This window comes from Sceloporus occidentalis, unplaced genomic scaffold (assembly GCF_023333645.1).
Source record: "Sceloporus occidentalis isolate IW3139 unplaced genomic scaffold, rSceOcc1.0.p SCAF_5, whole genome shotgun sequence".
NCBI classification, from domain to species: domain Eukaryota; kingdom Metazoa; phylum Chordata; class Lepidosauria; order Squamata; family Phrynosomatidae; genus Sceloporus; species Sceloporus occidentalis.
Window position 1 is genome coordinate 72,510,242 of NW_028316985.1, and position 24,968 is coordinate 72,535,209.

Genomic DNA, 24,968 nt, shown 5'->3' on the forward strand with positions numbered 1-24,968 from the left:
GGCTCTTCCTTTTCTTCATCCTGGAGAGAAGTGACCAGTGGGGTGTCCAGTGGGGTTCTGTCCTGGGCTCAGTCTGCTATTCAACATCTTTATCAGTGACGGATGAAGGAATGGAAGGCATGCATTGCTCATCAAATTTGCAGATGACACCAAATTAGGAGGAGATTGTGTGTGTGTGTGTGTTTTCTGTGAAGCTACTACAGTCGGCCCTTCTTATATACGGATTTTTTATACACGGATTCAAGCATACACAGTTTGAAAATGTACCAAAAAAGTATAAATTTACCTTGATTTTCAATTTTTTATAAGGGACACCGTTGTGCTATGTCATTATATTTAATGGGACTTGAGCATACACGGATTTTGTTATACACGGGGGATCTTGGAACCAAACCCCAGCGTATAACAAGGGTCTACTGTATGTCCACAATCATGCCCATTTGTCCACGTGTGTGGGTTTGCATGCCTTTTCACTTTTGTTCAGTCTGGTCATTCAAACACCACTGAGATTTTATTCCAAAATGAGTGTGTGTGTATATATATATATATATATGTATATATATATTTCTGAGATTTTTTCCAAAGTGTTTGTGTGCCTGTGTGCATTCATGTACATAAACACACACACACATGCACACACACACATACACATTTCTATGAAGCCAGTACATCCACAATTATGCCAATACGTCCACACTTTTGGGGTTTGCATGCCTTTTAACTTTTTTTCCAGTCTGGTCTTTCAGAAACCACAGAAATTTCATCCCAAAATGTCAAAATGTCCGCATTTAGGCCCATTTGTCCACATGTATGGGGTTTGCATGCCTTTTCACTTTTGTTGTGTCTGGTCTCTCCAAAATGACTGAGGTTTATTTGCAAGATGACTCTGTGTGTGTGTGTGTGTGTGTGTATTTCTGTGAATCCAGTCTATCCACTAACAGAGCAATGGCCACTTTCCCCTTCAAATATCTCTCAATGGTCAGCAACCCTTTTCCCTCCACTGGACCAAGGCTTCCAGGGACTACGTTTTGCGCCATTGTGATGTGCGCAACCAAGGCTGAAGGATCTAGGCTGTCTCTGGCCAACTGATAGCCTCCTCTGGAGGAACTTGCCAAGAAAACCTTAGGATAGAATGGCCTTCAGGGTCGCTATAAGTCATAAATGGTCTGAAGGCACACAAAAATGACACCAAAAGACAAAATATAATGCGAACGAAAATAGGCTAAGAGAGAGTGTGAGTCCCAAAAGAAAGCTAGCCTTATAAAGGATCAGCAGGTGAGGAAGATAATGCATTTGGCTGGGGGCCACCTCCATCTTGGCCACTCAGCATTAAGCCCTATAGTAATGGCCAGAGTTTGAGCTCTTGCCCATATTCCAGCTCCCTCTTGGTCTGGGATTCCCTGGCAGCAAAAGAGTGATTTTGGGTCTCCTTTGCTGGCCTTGCAGGGTCCTTTCTGCGGAGCAAGTGCCGCCTCTTTGGGACAGATGCCAGTCCCTATGCCAGTCTCTGGGTGTCAGTCTCTGGATGTTCACGGCTAAAGACAACTGGACAGTGAGTGACCCTCTGAGATGTTGCTGCGATTGGGCTTTGGATGCATTTGGGGACCTTGTTCTAGTGCCTTCCTTTGCAGGGATTTCATATCAACAATTGTGCAAGAAATGTGTGACTTGAAATGTTGTGTTTTTGGTAAGATGTTCTTTGGCAATGGAGGGAGGGGGGCACTGAAGCCTTTAGTCTCTTGGTTCACATGCCAGCAAGTCCCTGTGTGACCTTCTTTAATGCATTGCTTTTGTGTTGTTGTGTGTTGGGGGGGAGTGTTCTCTGCCCTTTGAAAAAAGGATTCAAGGACAGCCCCAAAGACACTCACACATGTAAGATTTGCACGCCTTTTCAGTTTTGTTCAGTCTGGTCTTCCAAAAACTAAAGATTTATTTTTCCAAAGCTTGTGTGAAAGAGTGTGTGTGTGTGCTTGCATGTGTGCGCACAAACACACACACACACATATCTATATGTGTCTTTGAAAAACCATTGAGATTTTTTCCAAAGTAAGCCTGTTTGTGTGTGCCTTTGCATGAATATTGCTGTGAAGCCAGTTTGTCCACCAACATAGCAATAGTAACTTCCCCAGTAAACATCTCACAACATTGAAAAGGAATGCCTTTTCTCCACCGTCCCAGTGCTCCCAGAAACTGCTTTTTTCTGCCATTGCAAAGCTTACAATGAAGGCATAAGGATCGAGGAGTGAGGCCGTCCCTTGCCAGGCTTCATGCCCTTCCCTGGTCACTCAGGCCCATTTTTCCAAATGTGTGGGATTTACGTGCCTTTTCCCTTTTGTGCAGTCTGGTCTTTCAAAAACCATCGAGATGTTTTCCAAAGTGTTGGGTGCTTGTGTGCATGCATGTACACACACACACACACACACACACACACACACACACACACATTTCTATGAAGCTAGTACATCCGCCTTTATGCCAATATATCCACGCTTGTGGAAATTGCATGCATTTTCACATTTTTTTTCAGTCTGGTCATTCAAAAACCACTCAGATTTTATTCCTGTGTGTATGTGTTTCTGTTTCTGTGAATCCAGTATATGTCCACTAACAGAGCAATGGCCACTTTCCCCACCAAATATCTCCCAATGGTGAGCAAGGGAAATTTCCTTCCGCTGGTCCAAGGCTTCCAGGGACTACTTTCTGCACCATTGTGATGCGTGCAATGAAGGCGGAAGGTTCCAGGCTGCCTCTGGCCAACTGCCAGCCTCCATGGACTTCTCTGGTCAGAAGTGAAGGGAGAGCCAGGCTCAGTGTTAGAGAAACCGGGGGCCAAAGGAGACTTAAAACCGCCTTTCAAAGAGGAAAAGAGAAACAGCTAGAATGCTTCTGAAAGCTGTAGCTATTTCCTAAAGTTAACTAAGGAATTCTAAGCTAATCAGTTTATAACTCTGAATATTGGCTATTACTCATTGGCTCTTACTAAAGGTTAGGAGGGGAGAAAAGAAAGAACAGAAAATCTATAGGCAGAGGGGAATTTGGGCTAAGTTCAATGGCTTCTCCCAAGCAGAGTGATTCAATAGGATTTGTGCAAGTGGATTGGTTTCCCAAGTGTCTGTTGGTTTCTGCTAAGGTTAGTATTATTTCTTACAGTTAGAATTAACAGGTCGTTTAAGGTTTTAATTCCAGAAGAGAAAGGAAGGAAGGAAGGAAGGAAGGAAGGAAGGAAGGAAGGAAGGGTAAATGGATAAGAGACAATACTTTGGTATTTAAGTCCTCAAAGGAAAATTTATGCAAGTAAGAGTTTAAAAAGCAAAACTGGGGGGGGGGGGGGATAGTAATGAGGAGGGAGTGAGGAGAAGTACTAAAAGAGAATTAATCAAAACAGAGTAACAAAAATGTGAAGATAATCCAGTGGTTCCTTTGTATCTGCTGAGAGTTGGTTCCAAGACCATCACACACACCCCCGCCCGCTAAAGTTTGGGATCTTGCCCATATTCCAGGCCCCTCTTGGTCTGGGATTCCCTGGCAGCAAAAGAGTGATTTTGGGCCTCCTTTGCTGGCCTTGCAGGGTCCTATCTGCAGAGCAAGTGCCACCTCTTTGGGACGGATGCCAGTCCCTGTGCCAGTTTTTGGATGTTCGTGGGCGAAGGCAACTGAACAGTGAGTGACCCTCCGAGACATTGCCACGACTGGGCTTTGGATGCATTTGGGGACCTTGTTCTAGTGCCTTCCTTTGCAGGGATTTCACATCAACAATTGTGCAGGAAATGTGTGACTTGAAATGCTGTGTTTGTGGTAAAATGCACTTTAGCAATGTTGGGAAGGGAGCACTGAAGCCTTTAATGTCTTGGTCTACATGCCAGCAAGCCCCCTTTGAATTGATCCCTTATTCACTTTGCCTTTGATCCAGGGGTGACCCTCTTTATGGCATTGCTTTTGTGTTGTTGTGTATGGGGGGGGGGGGGCTTCTCTGCTTTCCTGGTTTTGCAACAGTTGACCCTCAAAACAAGGCATTCTCTCCATGATTGGTCAGAGAAGGGGCTACTGGGAGAGACTGGGGAGCACTGGGGTCTGGAGGCTGCTTTTCCCAGATCCGGAGGAGGAGGCAATGTTTCAGATGCAAGAGGTTCAGGCTTCAAGGAACCCAAGAACAGGTGAACCCTCTATTTTCTCTTTCCACCCCAGGAATAACAAGGTAATGCTTTTGTATGTTGTGTATCTTTGTGTATGGGGGGCTTCTCTCCTTTTCTGGCATTCTAGCAGCTCCTGTGAAGAATCCACACAACCGTTTTCAGAAATTGTGGCTGGATGATCAAGTAAGCCCTCTTTTCTATTTTTCAATAGCAATAAATACCAACAACCAAGTTTTAGGGAGAGATCTCTCACAAGACAAAGATCCATGGTGTATTTTAAAGGCAGTAAGGATGCTAGGAAGTAGGTTTCTCCAATGTCTCACAACTATTTTCAGGTGACAAAAAGTGAATATGCTGAAACAGTTGAGGTTTTACAAAGCAAATGTTCTCATTCTGTCAGGTTTTCTTTTCCTGAAAGAACGCACAAAAAACCCTGAGATTTTCTCCCAATGTGTAAATGTGTTTTTTGCGTATTTCTGTGAGGCCATTATATCCCCCAATTTCGGCTAAATTCAATGGCTGATCCCTCACAGAATAATGGGATCTGTATCAGTGTTTTGATTTATTAGTGTCTGTTGATTTCTGCTATAGTTAATATTATCTACTACAGTTCGGATTAACAAGTGGTTTAAGACTTTAATTACAGAAGGAAAGAAGGAAGGAAGGAAGGAAGGAAGTAAAAAAGTAAATGGATGACAGATGATTCTTTGTTTTTTTCAAAGGAAATTTTGATTTATGCTGTGTTTTGGTTTACTAAATGCCTGTTGCTTTCTGCTGTGGTTAATATTATCTACTACAGTTAGGATGAGCAAGAGGCTTAAGACTTTAATCACAGAAGGCAGGAAGGAAGGAAGGAAGAAGGAAGGAAGGAAGGTAAATGTATGACAGATAACATTTTGCCTTATATTTATATTTCTGCTGTTGCTGGAAAGAGGGAAAAGCCCCTTATCTAGTAGAGTTTGGTGGCTTGCCCTTAAGTTCTGGAGAAAGGTTAGAGTATTTGAGGAAGGCTTAGATCTCCTTCAACATAAGAGAATTGTGTTAGTTCTTGGTCCAAGTGTGTAGCAATGAAAGTTGCATCTCTTGGTCTCTCCTCATCTCTTCTTTCCCATCTGGGCTTGAATCTTGCTCCTAGGTCTATCTTGCTAAGGCGAATGGAGATAGCTTTCTCTGAATTGCATTTGCGTTCTTATGTTTCTCCCCCCTAGTATTTTATTTATTTATTTCATTTATATCCAGAAGATGGGAACAGCCCTTGAGATGGCTCTCTCTCATGTCCACACCAGGCAAGCCTCTGGTCTTCATGGGAATGAGAGAAAGCCTTCCAATGCAGATCTTGGGGCTCTTGCAGGTTCATATGGGGAGATACAGAGTCTCAAACAGTCTGAATTAAAGTGACTGACCCAAACATGTCAGTCCTAGATGAAATAAGAAAAATTAGAGCAGAAATGAAGGAGCTACGATTGGAGATGAAAGCGGATCTCAGAGAATCAAGTCATACTCATAGGGAAGATCTTAAAGAGCTAAGAGCAGAAATGACGATTTTGCCTTGCAAGATGTATGGCGATACAAATACAAAGAAACAAGAGACTATATGTTTTATTCCAAAGTTCACGATTCATTTTCGAGAATTGATTTAATTTTGGTATCTAAACAAATTTTACCTTATATAAGATTTATGAACATACAAGCATCGGGTCTATCTGACCATAACTTAATTTTGTTGGACTTTTTTGAACCCCAAAAAAGATACCTTATGGAGACTTCCCTGGAACTTACTGGATGATGAAGAGGTAGTAAGGAAAACCAGAGGGGCATTACAGTTATATTTTAAAGAAAACACAACAGAGGATATTAAGCTTAAAACTTTATGGGACGCTGCCAAGGCAGTAATCAGAGGAACTCTGATCAAACTGAATGTTGAAAAAAAGAAAAGGGCTTTACAAAAAAGAGAAAAATTGACAGAAGAGCTGGAAAAGAAGGATAAAGAATGGAAAGAAAGCGGGGACATTAAACTAAAAACTTAGGTGGAAATTCTTAAACAAGAGCTGAAGAATTTAGATATCTTGGAGATTAAAAATAAATTGGTATTGTTAAAACAAAAGCAATTTGAAAGCGGTAATAAAGCTGGAAAAGTATTAGTGTCAAGACTAAGAAAGTACCGGGATGGAAAAATCATAACTCACATCGAACATGAAGGGACGAAAGTAACAGACCAAAAAAAGATTAAGGAGCTCTTCAGAAACTATTTTGAGAAACTATATAGCAAAATGGATACTACTATGGAAGGGAACATAAGAAGACTTATGTTAAAGCAAGATTCCTTAGTATTAAAAGAAGAAGAAAGAGATTTAATAAACCATGATATTACTAGTGAGGAGATTTCAAAAGCAATTAGGAACTTGAAATTGGGTAAATCTCCAGGTCCTGATGGGCTCCCTTCAGTTGTTTATAAAAAAAGTAGAAGATATTATTAGGGAACCATTAAGAGACACTATGAACAATATTCAAGTTAATGGGATTCCAGATACCTGGAAGGAGGCCCTGGTTGTATTGATTCCCAAAAGTGCTAACGCTCAAAGCAACGTTACTAATTACAGACCTATATCCCTGACCAATACTGATTATAAAATTTATACCAGTATATTAGCCGAAAGATTAAGGAATGTTCTGAATATACATATACATGAAGATCAATGCGGATTCCTCCCATTCAGACAAAGTAAAGAGAATATCAGGATAGTATTAAATATTATTGAAAAATATGAGCGTCAGAATGATAAAAAGTTGGCTATGTTGCTGGTGGATGAGGAAAAAGCATTTGATCGGATTAATTGGAGCTATTTGGAGGAAATATTGAAATGAATGAATCTGGGAACCAAGATTTACAATTGGATATTGGCTGTATATACAGAGCAAAAGGCTCAATTGATAGTGAACAATGAAAGAACTACTTATTTCAAAATAGAGCGAGGCACAAGGCAAGGCTGCCCCCATCCCCACTTTTGTTTGTGGTTGCATTAGAAGTTTTGTTAAATTATATCAGATCTAACCCTGACATTAAAGGGGTCAAATTAAGAGAACATGAATTTAAAGTAAGAGACTTCGCTGATGATCTGATTTGTTTTTTGGATAACCCACTAGACAGTATAAATGTTCTGGCATCAACTTTACAAGAATTTGCTGAAGTTTCAGGTCTGAAAATAAACCAATCTAAAACATCATTTATAACAAAGAATCTAAGTAAAGAAGAGAATTTGGAATTGAGTAAAATTTCTGGATTTAATATAAAAAATAAGGCTAAGTATTTGGGAATTACAATAACAAATAGGAATATTGATTTATTCGAAAATAACTATAATAAGTTATGGGATGAGATAAAAAGGGATTTAGCCACATGGGCTCAATTGTACCTTTCCCTTTCCAGTAGGATTGCAACTATAAAAATGAGTATCTTACCACGATTCTTAGATCTATTTCAGAATATACCAATAATATCTAATTTGAAAGTATTCTCAATATGGCAAAAAGAATTGTCTAAGTTTCTATGGGAAGGAAAACGAGCAAGGGTAAGACGGAGGATTCTAACGGACGATTGTGATAGAGGAGGCTGCACCCTCCCTAATCTTAAATGGTACTATTTTGCATCTGGGTTGTGTTGGTTAGAAAAATGGTTCAAGTTAGAAGATGAAAGTTTACTATCTCTAGAAGGTAATGATTTGAGATTTGGTCTACACGCTTTCCTCTGGTATAACAAAGTAAGAGAAAACAGAGATTTTGAACATCACTTCATAAGAAGATCTTTATTGTTGATATGGAACAACGTAAAACCTCTGTTTTATAGACAAATGCCTAAATGGGTGTCTCCTCAGGAAGCATTTCAACAAAGGTCCGAAATCTGTAATAGGACCTGGCTTAGATATTCTGATATTGTTTTCAGGGGAAATGATAGAATGATCTCCTTAAAAACAAGGGAACAATTGGAATTTGAGAATATTATAATAGATTGGTTTAGTTACTTTCAAATAGCGGAAAGATTTAAATCAGATTGTGTTAATTTTGGAATTACCATGGAATCTAATGAACTGGATAAGATTATAGAAAATAAAGAGAAAGGACATCTTTCAAGATATTATAGAATTCTGAAAGGTAGAGATCTTGAAGATGAAATAGTAAAGAATTGCATGGTGAAATGGTCGCAAGATTTAGGAAAAAATATAGACTTGGACTTATGGAAAGATCATGGAGAGTGACTAGAAAATTTACTTTATGTCAAAACTTTAAGGAGAACTATATTAAGATGATGTATCAATGGCATATGACTCCTGTTAAATTGAATAGGATATATAAAACTGTGAAGAAAACATGTTGGAAATGTGATAAGCATGAAGGTGATTATCTCCATCTATGGTGGTCCTGCATCAAAGCCAGGGAATATTGGAGAGCTATACGATTATTGATGATTAATTTTTTACAATTAGATATCCCACTTGACCCTCGACTGTTTTTGTTAAATATGACTGGAATTTTGGAAAACAAAAAGGCAAAGGAAGCCTCATGTTTAATTTTGTATATGATCACCACGGCCAGAATTTTGTATGCCCAATTTTGGAGAAACCCGCAAACAGTTGAGGCATGGTTGGTCAAAATCAGGGAGGCTAAAAGTCTAGATATACTTACCGCCAGTCTGAGAAATAAAAATGTTGATATGGTTAAGGAAGAATGGAATTGTCTAAATAAATATGATGGAATGAAAGCAGTGTAATTAGGGAGTTAGATGAAATATAGCATATATATAATAATTAATATTCAATGAAGAGATTAAAATATAGGATCTTTTTCCTTTTCTCTGGCTTAAACAATTGAATGGATATAACTGAATGGAAAATATATTTTTATAATTTTATATGAATTTTTCCCTTTACTCTTATTTCCTTTTCCCCATATGGATATTGTAAAGGATATATGTACTAATACAGTTTTTTTCTTTTTTCTTGGTAGTATTTGCTATAAACTAAAAAAGAGGGATACCAATTGGCTTCCTGGAAGTGATGGAAGTGTTTAGCTTTAGAGAATTACTGATAATATGTATAATATGTATAGGTATATGTACGTAATGTACGTAATGTCTATTTGTAAAATGCTTGTTAGTTTGTTATAATGTGTCATTATTTGTTATTCGTGTTTTAATTAAATAAAATGGGGGGAAAAAAACAGTTTGAACCCAAGCCAGGTAAGGCTTTATAGGCCATGAGCAGCACTTTCAATTTTGCTGGGAAACGAACAGGTAGCCAGTGGAGCTGTTTTAACAAGGGAGTTATAAGCCCCCTGTAACTGGCACCGGTTAGCATTTTGGCTGCAGCATTTTGAACCCAGTGAAGTCTTCGGACAGGTTCCAAAGGCAGCCCCAGTTAGGGTCATTGCAGTAGTCCAAACGAGATGTAATCAAGGCATGTGTCACTGTAGCCAGATCTGACGTCTTAAGGAAGGAACGCAACTGGCACACAAGCTTAAGTTGTGCAAATGCACTCCTGGCCACTGCTGAGACCTGGGCATCCAAGCTCAGAGTGGAGTCCAGGCACATCTGGCATCTCCAGGATCAGGGACAGCTTTCACAGAAGTTTAAGTTGTGCAAATGCATTCCTGGCAACTGCTGAGACCTCGGCATCCAGGCTCAGAGTGGAGTCCAGGCACATCTGGCATCTCCAGGATCGGGGACAGCTGTCACAGAAATTTAAGCTGTTCAAATGCACTCCTAGCACCTGCTGAGACCTCGGCATCCAGGCTCAGAGTGGAGTCCAGGAAGATCTAAGATCTCAAGGAACGGGCAGAGCTGGCATACATGTTTTGGATGTGCAAATGCACTCCTAGCAACTGCTGAGTCATGGGGATCCAAGCTCAGAGAGGGGTCCAGGCAGATCTGACGTCTCAAAGAACGGACGCAGATGACACATACATTTAAGATGTGCAAATGCACTCCTGGCAACTGCTGAGACCTGGGCATCCAGACTCAGAGTGGAGTCCAGGCAGATCTGACATCTCAAGGAATGGACACAGATGGCACATATGTTTAAGATGTGCAAATGCACACCTGGCAACTGCTGAGACCTGGGCATCCAGGCTCAGAGCAGAGTCCAGGAGAACAGACAAGTTGGGAGCCCAAGATTTCAGGGGGATAGTGACACCATCCAGCACAGGCAAAACCCCAATTCCCTGATCTGCCTTATGACTGACCAGGAACACCTCTGTCTTGTCTGGATTAAGCTTCAATTTGTTTGCCCTCATTTGATCCATTACTGACAGCAGTCACTGGTTCAGTACAGAGACAGCTTCCCTGGAATCAGATGCAAAGAAGAGACAGAGCTGAGTATCATCCATGTACTGGTGACACCTCACTTTGAAGCTCTGGATGACCTTTCCCAGCTGTTTCATGTAGATGTTGAACAACATGGGGGATAACACAGAAACCTGTGGGCCTTCACAAGCCAGTGTCCATGGAGTCAAAAAGGGATCCCCCAAGATGACCTTCTGCATCTGACCCTTCAAGAAGGACCAGAAGCACTGCATAACAGTGCCCCCAAATCCCATCCAGAGAGGCAGCCAGGATACCATGGTCAATGGTATTGAAAGCCACCGAGAGATCCAGTAGGACCAACAGGGACACATTCCTCCTCAACAGTTCCCTGCAGAGGTCATTCACCAAAGCTGTCTCCGGCCCATAGCCAGGTCTGAAGCCAGATTGAAATGCATCTAGACAATCTGTTTCATCCAGAAACCCTGAAGCTGGGAGGCCACCACTCGCTCCAGAACCTCGCCCAAGCATGGAATGGTAGAGACTGGCCGATATTTATCCAGAACAGTGGGATCCAGGTTGGTCTTTTTAAGCAATGGCCTCACGCCTGCCTCCTTTAGAGAAGATGAATTCCTGTTGCCTTGGCAGGTGATCCTGTTGAAACCCTGGCACATCTCTGAAATGGGGAAATAGCCAGGGCAGTGGACACGATTGCTCCGAAGCATACCTTCCCATAAAGTGCAGCCAAATATGCCCCCTGGTTAACCAGAGAGGTGACGGTGACAAAACCAGTGGGAAGGAGACTAGAGCAACGATGACAGAAAATCTGAACGAGAATGGGCTAGCGCCCATTGTAAGGCTCATGCCAAAGCAATGGAGGCAGCAAAGAAATGATACTTCTCTGGCATCACTGCATATCCTCAGTGTCATCCAGCAGAGCTGCTCTGAGTGGTCAAGGGCCTTCTACATTCTGGCCCCCAATATTTTATTTGAAGCAGTTGAATGCTTAAGACTGACTATATTTCAGACAAAAGGAAGATCCAGTTGGATGTGAAATAATCTTGCAAAAGCCAACATGCTCCCTGGGGATACTGCGCCATGCTGTGACCACTAGGCTTTTGCTACCGGCCAGCATCTTTCTCCTTCCATGCAAGTAAGCGGACCGACTCCTCCCCCCCCCCCACACACATTTTCTCTCTCTTTCTCTGGGGAATAAGTGTACTAACATGAAGCTCTGGTTATATTTCAGACAGAGGGAAGAACCAATTTCAAGAGAAATGCTCTTGCAAAAGCCAACATGATCCCTGGGGATACTGCGCCATGCTGTGACCACTAGGATTTTGCTATGGGCCAGCATCTCTCTCCTTCCATTCAAGTAAGTGAAGCAACTTCTCCCCCTCCATTTTCTCTCTTTCTCTGATGGATGAGTGTACTAACATGAAGCTCTGCTTATATTTCAGACAGAGGGAAGAACCAATTTCAGGTGAAATGCTCTTGGTCCCTGGAAATGCTGCGCCATGCTGTGACCACTAGGCTTTTGCTACCAGCCAACATCTTTCTGCATCCATGCAAGTAAGTGGACCAACTTCTCCCCCTCCATTTTCTCTCTCTTTCTCTGGGGGATGACTGTACTAACATGGAGCTCTGCTTATATTTCAGACAGAGGGAAGAACCAAACTCAAGACCTAGGCATCCAGGCTCAGAGTGGAGTCCAGGAGGAAATCTCCCAATCTTCAAGACTGAGATCTCAGGAGAAGTGTGACCCCCATCCAGGACAGGCAAAGCTCCAATGAAGAATGTAGCAGTACCTATGAAGAATCCACAAAACTGTCTGTCTGAAATCATCCAAGACTTGTTCCAATTGCGGTTGAACAATCAGGTAAGTTATCTTTTCTGTATTTCAAGAGCAAGTCTCAACAAATACCAAGAACAGTGTGTTAGGAAGAGATGCCTAACAAAACCAATTGCAAGGATGCATCTTAAAGGCAGTAATGATGCTAATAAGGAGGCTTCTGCAATTTCTTAATAACCTGGTACAAACGGGTGTTTTGTGGCGTGATGGCGGAGATCTTAGGGTTCAGGAGCATGCAGCAACCTCACACTCCCAAACCCTAATATGTATGGGCAAATGGCGCCTTGGTGGCATAGTGGGGAGGAGCTCCATTTGGGAGCTCCTTTTTGGGGTGGATCGTTGTCAGGGCCATGTGGTTGCCGCAGAACAATCCAGAGGGTGAAAGGGGCAGCCTCTGCCCGCCCCTTTCTTCTAATCTGTACAGGGCCAATGACTGTTTTTAGGTTGCAGAAAGTGAATACCTCAAACATTTGAAGCTTTACAGCACAAATGTTCTTGTTTTAACTCTGTCAGGTTTTCTTTTTCCTGAGAGAACACCCCTTATGTGTTCTCTCAGGTTTTGCTTTTCCCCTTGTTGCATTGCCAGAAAAAAAAAAAAAAAAAAAAAAAGCAAAAGGCGCTGGTGGTTGGCACTCCTGGTTTCCAGGATGGGGTTCAAGTCCCTACGGAGCCCTGTCTTTCCTCCCAATGCAACTCTCTTCTCCTCTTTCTGCCTTTTCCTATTTCACAGACAGTGGTCCCTCCACATTCCCTGGGATTTGGGATACAGGACCCTTGAGATAGTGGGAAAACTGCAAAGAAAAGCACACATTTCTTTTTTACCTGAAAGAATACCTCTCTAGGAAGATGTTTGTCAGGGGGTTGTATTTCATTTCCTATGTCTGTCTTTTCCTATTTCACGTACTTCATTTGTAATGAATAGACAGGCTTTGTGCACCAAGAACCTAATGACAGCGTACTGTGTATGTGTGTGTTGTGTGTGTTTCTGATAATTTCAGGGAACAAAATGAGCCCATCTGAGGAAGAAAGTGTTTGGAAAGCACAAGGAGGAGACTTTTCGTGCAACAATCTGGAAACATCTGGGGGAACTGAAAGAGGATGGTTGCAGACCCCTCTCTATGGTCACAACTCATGTCACACGCAGGACACTCACCAATAAACCAAAATGTGTGAGCTTTCTAGTAAAGTTTTCTTTTTGTAAGTTAAGATGGAGGATTTTGACAGAGAAGCTTCAAGATGTAATATTACATAGTGAAATATAAATTGCTTGAAATTACTACTTTGGAGGGGTCAAGGATGGATTCACTTAAAAGCAAAACAAGCATGGAGCTTTGAGGAGAGGTGGGAAACAAATTATCATCAAGGGAAGGAAGTATCACAGAAATTTTCCATTGCTAAATTTGTAGTGCAATGGCTCCTCTTCTTCTTCCTGGAGAGAAATGACCAGTGGGGAATCCACTGGGGCTCTGTCCTGGGCCCAGTGCTATTCAACATCTTTATCAATGACTTGGATGACAGAATTGGGGGCATGCTTATCAAATTTCCAAATGACACCAAACTAGGAGGAGTAGCTAATACGCCAGAGGACAGGATCAAAATTCAAAATGACCTAAATAGACTGGAAAGCTGAGCCAAAGCTAACATAATGAACTTCAACAGGGAGACATGTAAGGTACTGCACATTGGGTAGAAAAACGAAATACTTTGGTGTGGTACATACCAACATAAAGCGGCGTACGAGCGTGATTCTAGGGTTAGGGACTGCACGGCAATCACATGGTCCCTAACCCTAGAACGTATGGGCAGTGTAACAATGGCAACGTCCTGTGTACATTGGTGCCACCATTGTTACGTAAGCACCACACAGCGTCCACATGTTGCTGTGCGGCGATTGCAGAATGAGTGCACTAGTGGAGTGCTTGTTAGCCACCCCTGCAGCTTAAAAAGAACCCACTTTTCTCGGGCTCTTTTTCCTCCGCAGCAAAGCCACGCAATTTGGTGGTTGCCGATTCCCTCTGGAGGAAAAAAGGCTGCTCTCCACTGCTGGAAAAATCCTTGCAAGGATACTCCTGAACAGATTAGTTCCTGCCATTGCAGAAGAACTTCTTCCTGAAAGCCAATGCAGCTTTAGAGCTAATAGGAGCACTACAGATATGGTATTTGCCCTTAGACAACTTCAAGAGAAATGTAGAGAGCAGAATAAAGGACTCTGTGTAACATGTGTCGACCTCACCAAAGCCTTCAACACTGTGCGTAGAAAAGGTCTGTGGCAGATCCTGGAACGACTCGGATGTCCCCCTAAATTCCTTAAATGATTATCTTGCTACATGAAGGCCAGCACAATCAAGTCAGATATGGCGATGTTCTTTCAGAGCCCTTTCTAATAATTAACGGAGTGAAACAAGGTTGTGTTCTCGCTCCAACTCTATTTACAATCCTCTTCAGCATGATGCTCCAAAGGGCTATGGCAGATCTGGAAGAAGAAGACGGCATTTATATGTGCTAATGTACTGATGGTAACTTGTTTAACTTAAGCCATCTGAAGGCTCACACTAAGACTCTAAACTATCTAGTCCGTGAACTGCTTTTTGCTGACGATGCTGCCCTCATTGCCCATACAGAAGCAGCTCTGCAGTGCCTAACATCTTGTTTTGCTACAGCTGTGACAGGCAGAAGTAGGACCTTTGTCACAATTCCCCATCACACTGGAGATTGATTATGTGACACTGTGTGGGACCACCAGTCAGTCGCATCCCAGTCAGCAGGGGAATGGACCCCCGTTGATCTCAGCATTTGCTTTCTGGTAACTGGAATTTAGGAGACTTTCATGGTCCCCTTACATAGCTCCTAAACTAGAATCTATGTAGGGATCATGAATATGTAACGATCATGACTGTTTAATTCTAGGTTATGCAGTTGTAACTGTCAAAGTGGATTTAAGCCAGCTACAGCAAATCACAGTATAGAGGTGGCATAGTACTATGCTATGCATTTGCTGCATAGGGGGATTGTAGGGGAAATCCAGCAGATCTAAGGTTTGGGAAGCCTCAGTGAAAGCTGGTGAGTCACTGTCACCTAGCAGGCCTCACAAAGAAATATTCTAAGCAAAATGCAGAAACCCAGTGGTAGCTTTTGCTGAGACACTTGTTGGATATTTTTGGCCTTCACTGGTGGGAAATTTGCATAATTTTGGCATCTGGCTGTGCTTACCATCACAACAAGCTCAGCAAGGACTTGGAATGTAAGGAGGAACTTGCACCAGCCATCTTATTTAAAAAGTTCAACATGGTTTTTTTAAATTAGAATTTTAATAAAATTATACAAAAGAATAGAAATACAATAAAAAAGGCTAAAATCCTACAAAATATTACAATTATAAAATAATCTTTCAAAACCTTCCAACTTTTAAAAATATCCCTTATATAAAGTCTTATATAGTTTAGATTGTTTGGAATAAGTCGGACCATAGTGACCCACTGACAACAAAAACCGGGCATTTTGTTGTGATATTATAAAAGCTTCAGGGACTTCTGGGAGAAATAAGTTAAGAAATTTAGCATGACAGGCCAAGAAGGTTAATAATTTTTCCTGAATAAAAGCACTCGGCCACAGCATGATTACTCCCTCACACAATATATTATGTTACCACTCTGCCCATCGCTTATGCTGCTGTTAATACTTTATTTTAAAAATCAGTTTTAATTGTTACTTGTTTAATTCTTTTTTAAGGGGGATGTTTTAACATTATATGTATTAAGTATTGTATGTTGGATGTTTTACCTATGTTAGCCGCTTTGATTGTTTTATTACAGAAAAGTGGGGTACAAATAAAAGGTTTATTATTATTTATTATTAACATAATGGGACAATTTGCACATGTCATCCTAATCCTCCTTATACAACACTCTTCTGATTTCCACTTAGGGTGGTAGTAGTGCTGGGCAAGTAGCCTTTATAATATGACAACAGCACATAGATGTCCATATCTAAAGTATACAAAATGCAAGCTGATTTGGACTTGATAAGCAACTTGATTTGTACTAGCCAGGTTAAAAAAAAATGCAAACTCTGTTATGTGTTTTTGAAGCTCCATCTGAATTAGGGACTTTTGCTTCAGTGATGTTTCTTGGCTTATAGCAAAGAACAGTCATCAATAGTCATGCAAAATGCCATTTTAATAATAGTAACAGGAACCAAACATCTCCTTCCCACTACTGTTCTGTTCAAAAATATTCTCTCCGCTCAACACAGAATTGTTTGGATATCCTGTATTGGCTATAAACCACAAGAAATTAAACTGTTGCAAGCTATATTCACTACCTTGTGGGGCTATTTGGGACATAGGCATGAGGAAAATGGAGATTATAAACTCAAAGAATGGGGCAGTGATCAGATGCTTTTGTAAAATCTGATCATATATCTGATTCTATAATCTATATCAGGGGTCGGCAACCTACGGCCCGCGGGCCGGATCCGGCCCGCGGAGGCCTTTCTGCCGGCCCCCGCGCAGTCCTGCTGCCGATTGCTGCCGTTTCCGCGCTGCTCCAGGCGCCATTTTATTTTTCAAAATGGCGGCCAAAGTCTCGTGCGACCTTTCCCAGGACGGGAAAGGTCGCGCGAGACTTCGCCGCCATTTTGATAAACAAAATGGCGGTGGAGGAGGAAGAGGAGGGCCGCGCGGTCTGGGGTGGAGGAGGCAAAGGATGAAGACCGGCGCCACCCTCCCCTACCTCCCCGCGGGGCTCTGCGCGGCTCTGCGGGGCCCTGCGGGGCCCTCCCCGCCTCCCCGCGGGGCCCTCCCTGCCTCCCCGCGGGGCTCCGTGGGGTCATCCCCGCCTCCCCACGGGGCTCTGCGCGGCTCCGCGGGGCCCTGCGCGGCCCTCCCCGCCTCCCCGCGGGGCTCCGCGCGGCCCTCCCCGCCTCCCCGCGGGGCTTCATGCAGCCCCGCGCTGCCCACCTCCTCCTCTGTCTCCTCCATCCTGGCCCCAGGCCGCGCGGTGCATGGAGGAGGGGGAGGAGAAGAAAGAAGAGGAGGAGGAAGAGGAGGGAGCAAGAGCAGGAGGAGGCAGCAGCAGGAGGAAGAGGAGATGGGGGCAGCAGGAGGAGGAAGAAGAGAGAGGAAGAGCAGGAGGAGGAAGAGGAGAGAGGAAGAGCAGGAGGAGGAAGAAGAGAGAGGAAGAGCAGGAGGAGGAAGAAGAGAGAGGAAGAGGAGATGGGGGCAGCAGGAGGAGGAAGAGGATTGAGGAAGAGCAGGAGGAGGAAGAGGAGAGAGGAAGAGCAGGAGGAGGAAGAAGAGAGAGGAAGAGGAGATGGGGGCAGCAGGAGGAGGAAGAGGATTGAGGAAGAGCAGGAGGAGGAAGAGGAGAGAGGAAGAGCAGGAGGAGGAAGAAGAGAGAGGAAGAGCACGAGGAGGAAGAAGAGAGAGGAAGAGGAGATGGGGGCAGCAGGAGGAGGAAGAGGAGAGAGGAAGAGCAGGAGGAGGAAGAGGAGAGAGGAAGAGCAGAAGGAGGAAGAGGAGAAGGTGGTGAGTGGCCAGAGGCCACATGGGTTTTTTTGTTTTATTTTGCATTCTTTTTAATTGCTAACAAGTCTCCCTTGCTTTGACAATGATAGTGTGGTGGTGATGGTGATGAGTCAGCTTGAGAAGCATGCAACTACTGTTTCAGAAGCTGAGAGAGTGTGACCTTGCAAAGTGTGTTTTGTGTGCTTTTAATGCTAACAAGTCTCCCTTGCTTTGACAATGATAGTGTGGTGATGATGATGATGATGATGATGATGACGATGACAATGATATGAGTCAGCTTGAGAGGCATGCAGGCACTGTTTCTGAAGCCAAGAGAGTGTGACTTTCCAAAGTGCCTTTTCTGTGTGTTTTTGGTTCTTTAATGGTGATATTGATATCAGAAAGCCTTTGAGGCAAGGCCAATGTAAATTGCTGTGATTTTTACAAACCCATGCGCAGTGAAGAAAAACCAAAGTCCCTTGACCAAGTACACATTTCTGAGAAGTACACTTGGTCCAAGAATGGTGAAACCACCTTGACATGTTCAATATGCATAGCCATGTTAAACCATGCTAAGTGTTAAACCCAAGGGGTTTGGTTATGGAATAAGCCTCTGAAATATGCAAGAGGCCATGTTAAGTAAAGCCATGTGAAATGCACAACTGTGCTGTTGTGTGTGTTTTGGAATGCAGGTTGGGGGTGTTTGTCCAGAAAGGGACCGAGGAGGAGAGGGCGGGCACATGCCTCCTCCTCCTTGCAGGGCTTCGGTGGAGGCTCCGCCCTGGAGGGTGGCTCCGCCCCAGAGGGTGGCTCCGCCCTGGTGGGTGGAAGCTCCGCCCCCAGCATGCAGCCCCGCCCCAGAGGGTGGAAGCTCCACCCCCCCCGGCTTCGGCCCCCCGACTTGTCTGAGGGACACCAACCCGGCCCCCGGCTCCAAAAGGTTGCCTACCCCTGATCTATATAAAAAAAGTGCTTCAGCCAAGGTAGGTCTTCTTTTAAAAGGAGACCAAAACTGAATGCCTGTAGCACTGTGTCTAAATCCAAGTTGTCAAGTAAGGTCTGACCTGGTAGAGATCAATAAAGTACCTGAGAGACTATTGCTGATAACATCTTGTACACTTCCTTTATAATTGGGGACAGACGCTATTCCAGCCAAAAAATACCAAAGTCAGTAGAACATTCTGAAATTGAATTGATCACCTGGAAAATAAGATTAGAGAGGGAAATATCATGTGTGAAGAAAGCAGAAGCCAAGGCAATATTTCCAGAGCAGATTATGGGGGAGGAGGAGAGAGAAGACAGATAGCTCTGAACACCTTAATGTAAGTTATGTGTTGCACATCAAATCCCTTGAAATATCTATTATGCACTATTCTGACCCGTATAGGAGAGTGCTGCCTGCTTTTAAATTTTTATATTCGGGATTTGAAAGCTATATATCAATTATAAATTAGAACTTTTAACATCAGCTTTAAGCCATTAAGGTTTATACTTGAGCTGGAAAAGGACAAGTTGGCAAATTTTAATAGAGCCACACCAATAAACTATTTTAAAAAGAGAGCAAGTTTGGTATTTTGTACTGTAATGCACATGCATTTAGTGCAAAAAAATCAAAAAATTACATCTCAAACAGTGTGTGATGGTATAACAGTATCAGGGCTTTCTGAGTATAAGGCTTGATTATTTCTCCTGCCTCTAGAAATTTCACTGCTTGTCTAGACAAGAAGATGTTATAACCTATGAAAAGTGGTTTCTTATGGTTGCATCACTACAGGGCTCTTTCTATGTACATTCCCTTATTTTGCACATCTACGGTCTTGTTCATTAAAGCTCAAGTCAGATGGTTCTAAGGCTGCATCAGTATCTGTTCTTATTTCTCTGGAACACAGGCTTCAATTTCAACAAATGCATAGTACCAGGTTTCATGTCATATTGAAAGCAAATATGACTTACAGAGCAGTCTGGTTAGTTGGGAGAAGGGAAAATCCATGGTTGACCCATTTGCATCAATGAGGTCAAAAAGTAGAAAGGGCATCTTTCCACCCATTTCCTCACTTTTGTTGTTGTTCTTGTTGGTCCTGGTCATTCCTTTGTTTGTTTGTCCTTCCATTGGTTCAATGGGCAGTAAAAAAAATAACACCAGGACTCATGATGGCATAATTTCCCCATATTCTGAAAGGAGGGGGCGTCATTTTCAATGGCTCCAAAGTTCACCTGATGTGCTCCAGAATTTCATCTTTATGCCTTTAACACTGGTGGCAAATGCCAATGGTGGCAAGATATTATTCCATCCACAGAAGAATGTCTGTGGGAAGATCTTCATTTCTGTGAGCCGATCCTTTTCTCTACTTGCAAAAGAGCAGCCAGGTATAATAATAATAACATCTGTCCTGGATATGCAGTATCCACCCACCCTTGGGACCAGGGGCAGAGAATTGCACTCTTAATTTAGGAGGTACTGTGAGTTTCAGCATCTGCTCAGGATAGGTTGCTGCATAAGGTGAAGGAAAAGGTGACCTATCCTTCTGCCATTTCGTGCAGAGACCCTAACCCTAACCTAACACCCTACACTGTGTCAGAACTGAAGTGGGATAGCATCCTTCGCTACACCTGAGGATAGCAGATTAGTTGAGAAGGAACAAGATATAGCACCCTCAGTATTGCCCTCAACAAGGACAGTGTTAAAAGGATTCAGGAGGATGGCTCTTTTTCATCCTGGAGAGAAGTTACTGGTGGGGTCCCACAGGGGCCCTGTGCTATTCAATATCTTTATCAATGACTTAGAGGACAAAATTGGGGGCATACTTATCAAATTTACAGATGACACCAAATTAGATGGGTTAGCTAATTCCCCAGAGGACAAGATCAAAATTCAAAATTACCTGAATAGACTGAGTCAAAGCTAACAAAATGAAATTCAACATGGAGAAATGTAAGGTACTGCGCTTAGGGCGGAAAAAAGAAATGCACAGATATAGGATGGGGGGCACCTGACTGAATGAAACTACGCGTGAAAGGGATCTAGGAGTCCAAGTAGACCACAAGTTGAACATGAGTCAACAGTACAATGTGGCAGCTAAAAAAGGCCAATGCAATTTTAGGTTGTATCAATAAAAGTATAATGTCTAGATCAAGGGAAATAATAGTGCCACTCTATTCTGCTTTGGTCAGGCCCCACCTGGAATTCTGTTTCCAGTTCTGGGCACCACAATTCAAAAAGGATGTTGAGAAACTGGAGCATGTCCAAAGGAGAGCGACTAAAATGGTGAAGGGTTTGGAAACCATGCCCTATGAGGAGAGCTGGGGATGTTTAGCCTGGAGAAGAGGAGGTTAAGAGGTGATATGATAGCCTTATTTAAATATTTGAAGGGATGTCATATTGAGGAGGGAGCAAGCTTGTTTCCTGCTGCTCCAGAGAACAGGACCTGGAGCAATGAATGCAAGCTACAGGAAAGGGATTCCACCTCAACATTAGGAGGAACTTCCTGACAGTAAGGGCTGTTCGACAGTGGAACATACTCCCTTGGAGGCTGGATGGCCATCTGTTGGGGATGCTTTGACTGAGATTTTCTGCATGGCAGGGGGGTTGGACTGGATGGCCCTTGTGGTCTCTTCCAACTCTACAATTCTATGATTCTATGATTCTATGAATGGCCAAAGTTTGTCTGCTGCTGCCATATTTCCTTGACATCTGCTGATCTGAGGTATATTCCTCTCTCAACCCTTCTGTTTTCATGGAGATTTGCATTATTTTGAATTGTAATCAATGTATGAAATGTGCTTCCATAGTGCATTTTAACTATATTTTATGTCTGTCTCTGGTACAGAAAAGATGAGGGAGCCAGTTAGGGAAAAGGTGACACAGTGGAAATTGATGAGCTCCCTTGAATCTTGTTTGTATAAAGGGTCACAGTAACTGGATTAGATCTGATGTAACCCATCTTTTTCAGCTACACCAACTGCTGGTCTGGGCCATGTTAAAACAGCTCCTTTCCACATTGGAGCTACCAGGAGGCAGGTTCAAGTAACTGAGTTCTAATTTGGGGGTGGGGAAGACCCTTAACTTGCATGCTTCTCCCATGCAATTCCCTACCCCCCCTTGGGGCAGAATTTTGCAATGATATGATGAATGCACATGAAACAGAGTAATTTATAAAATAGCTTTACCCAGGTAGAAGGTCAAGCTGAAGTAATATTAGTACGGAGTGCTAAAACACAATTAGAATGCACTTGATCAGTTCATAACAGCCCATTTACTATTGCATTTTTATTGTACACTGCTGCTATACAAGGCAGAATGGGGCTTAAACCAATTGTTGGAATTCTGTGCTGTGAACTTTAAATCATTTATTCTGAATATGTATCACATCGCTTGAAAATTAAAGTCAGTGAACATAGTAGGGAAAGTGGTCATTCAGATCTTTGAGTGCTATTTTTCTGAATCAAGGAAGGAAAGAAAGAAGAATTGTAATATCCAAAGCAACATGAAAAGCCAGCATGATGTAGTGGTTTGAGTGTTGGACTAGGATCTTGGTGATCATGGTTCAAATCCCCATTTAGCCATGGAAACCCACTAGGCAAGTCATATTTTCTCAGCTTCAAAGGAAGACAATGGCAAACATACCTCTGAACAAATCTTGCCAGGAGTATCCCATCTTAGAGTTTTCTAAAGTTGGAAATGGCTTGAAGGCACACAACAGCAACTGTAGCAAGAATCTATGGAAAGTTTCCACGAAGATCATCAGACATTAACCCTCTTTATGGTTCCAAAACTGCCATTTTTAAAAAGGCTACTAATGAAAGATTAAGAGAGAAAAGACTAAGAATAATAGGACACTATGGGGAAGATTAGAAGATTATACGAAACTGCACTTCTACTTTGGGCCCTGTCCTTGCTTACTTGTAAATCTTTAAAGTAATCATCAGAATATAAGAACAGCCCTGTGAGCCCAGACTCAAGTCTTTCTAGCATCTCACATTTATGAATGGCTAATCAGGAACAGAACATTATGTTTATATCCTTCTCCTTGTCCCCCAGCAACTGCTATTTAATGGTAGAGTGGACCCTTGTTATATGTTGGGGTTTGGTTCCAAGATCCGCCGTGAATAACAAAATCTGTGGATGCTCATGTCCCATTAAATATAATGACATAGCAAAATGGTGTCCCTTATAAAAAAAATGGAAAATCAAGGTTTGATATTTGAAATTTATACTTTTTTGGAACATTTTCAAACCATGGATGTTTGAATCCATGTATAAAAATCTGTGTATAAGAAGGGCTGATTGTATATTCTTGTTATGGAGATTCTACTTTTGTTATGAAGGTTCTACTCTTGTTATAGAGCTTCATCACAAGTGAGGGTCATAGGCCTACATCTATAATTGCCACATTTATGCTAAATACTAGCCCACTACAGAAATAGAATGCCCAAGCAGAATGACCTCTGGGATAGAAACTGAAGGTGTCTTGCTCCACAGTGGTAGACTGAGAAGCCCTCTTTAATCAGATTGCAGGCTCCCAGTGATTAAGGGGCAAAAGATCATGAGGGAATAGCTGCCTTTGTCTGGATTGGTCAGGGTGATCAACCTACCAAGCAGGCAGTTAATTCATGATTAGTCTGAAGTTCTGGCCAGGAGGCTTCAAGGTGGAGGAGGAGGAGGAAAGAAGAAGAGAGGAGAAAGGCTTTGAAAGTGGATGCATCTACACTGCAGAATTCAGGCAGATTGATATGGCTTTAAGTGCTCAAGACATTGAGACATTGCCATGGCTCAATGTTATGGAATTCTGGGATTTGTAGTTTTGTGAAACATTTAGCCTTCTTTGTCAGAGAGCTTTGGTGTCACAACTGCAATTCAGGAAAAAAGTACAAAGGAGACAATGCATTTTAGCATTCCATGGGGGAAAAGAGCAGTGACTCTCAGAACAAAAGAAGCCAGATGGGGTACTTATGCCAGCTCTATGGGTCTATGGACCTATGGATCTCTCTAAAGTTGTGGGAACTTTGCAATTAAATCATATTTCCTCAAGGCTTTATACTGGCCAATATCTTGGTTACCATGCACATTGCTTAAATATGGTGCTGACTTGGAGGCCAAGAATTCATTTATATTTATCCAGAATTCACATTGTTTGCCATTGGTATGAGAAAAATTAGAGAAGAGGACACACAGACATGGCATTTAATGGTAATAAAGACAGGTATGCTCTGCAGTTGTGACAGCACTTTGGAACCCATGATCCAATTGGAGGGAGGGAGGGTGAGGAGAATCTGTCTGAATGACGCTGACCAGCCCAGCCATGTGGCCCTAAATAGGGCCAATGGCCAGTCAGGGCCATCACCGGGTGGAGGTCCCGCCCCTCCCCAGCCTCCCAGCCAATCAGGGAGGCCCTATCGAGCAAAGGGGGTGGGACCTCTGGTCGCAAAGGTCACCAGGACTTGTAGTCCTGTGCAGTGGCTGGAAGTCCTGCCCCCAACAGGCTGAGGCAGCCTAATGGCTCCTCCCCACAGCAACTGGGCCGGCCCGGGTAAGTTGGGCAGCCACATTTTGCATGACAAAAATATATTAGACAAACTGTAAAATGATACAAACAAGCTAAAGATAAAAATCAATATTTCAGAGCATCTCAGTTACACTATCCTCGGGATGGTTACAACATAGTTGAAAAAGAAAGTGAGATTTAGTATTCTTGTTTATTAAGAATGTTTGTCAAACAAATTTAAATGTTCATAGTTTCATACTTTCTCTCTTTTGCTGTTGCTTTCCTTGACACAATAGAATTTGGCATTTATCACAAGTACGTGACCTTTGAGTTTCTAAAATCGACTTCATCAATAGAAATTTCTTTTGAGTTTCTTAAGCTTCATTTCTATTTGAGTAGAGGGGGAGAGAAGTTCAGCCAATGAAAGCTATTTTATTCTTCTGATAGCTCACAAAATGCTTATCACTGAAGCAGCATAAAGTGTTGAAAACAGACAGGCATTGAAGATCTATGCAAATTATAAATCATGATTTGATGTTTCAGGCTATGCAGCAGATCTTTTCATCCTTTCCAAAGTGATTGCATTCATTGTTAGTTCTTAGTGTTTGCAATGTAGAGGTTAGCCGGGGGGGGGGGGGGGGAATAGCACTGCAAAGTTGCAAAGGCACCCCTTGTGAGAAACAATAATTCAGAAACAAATTAACTA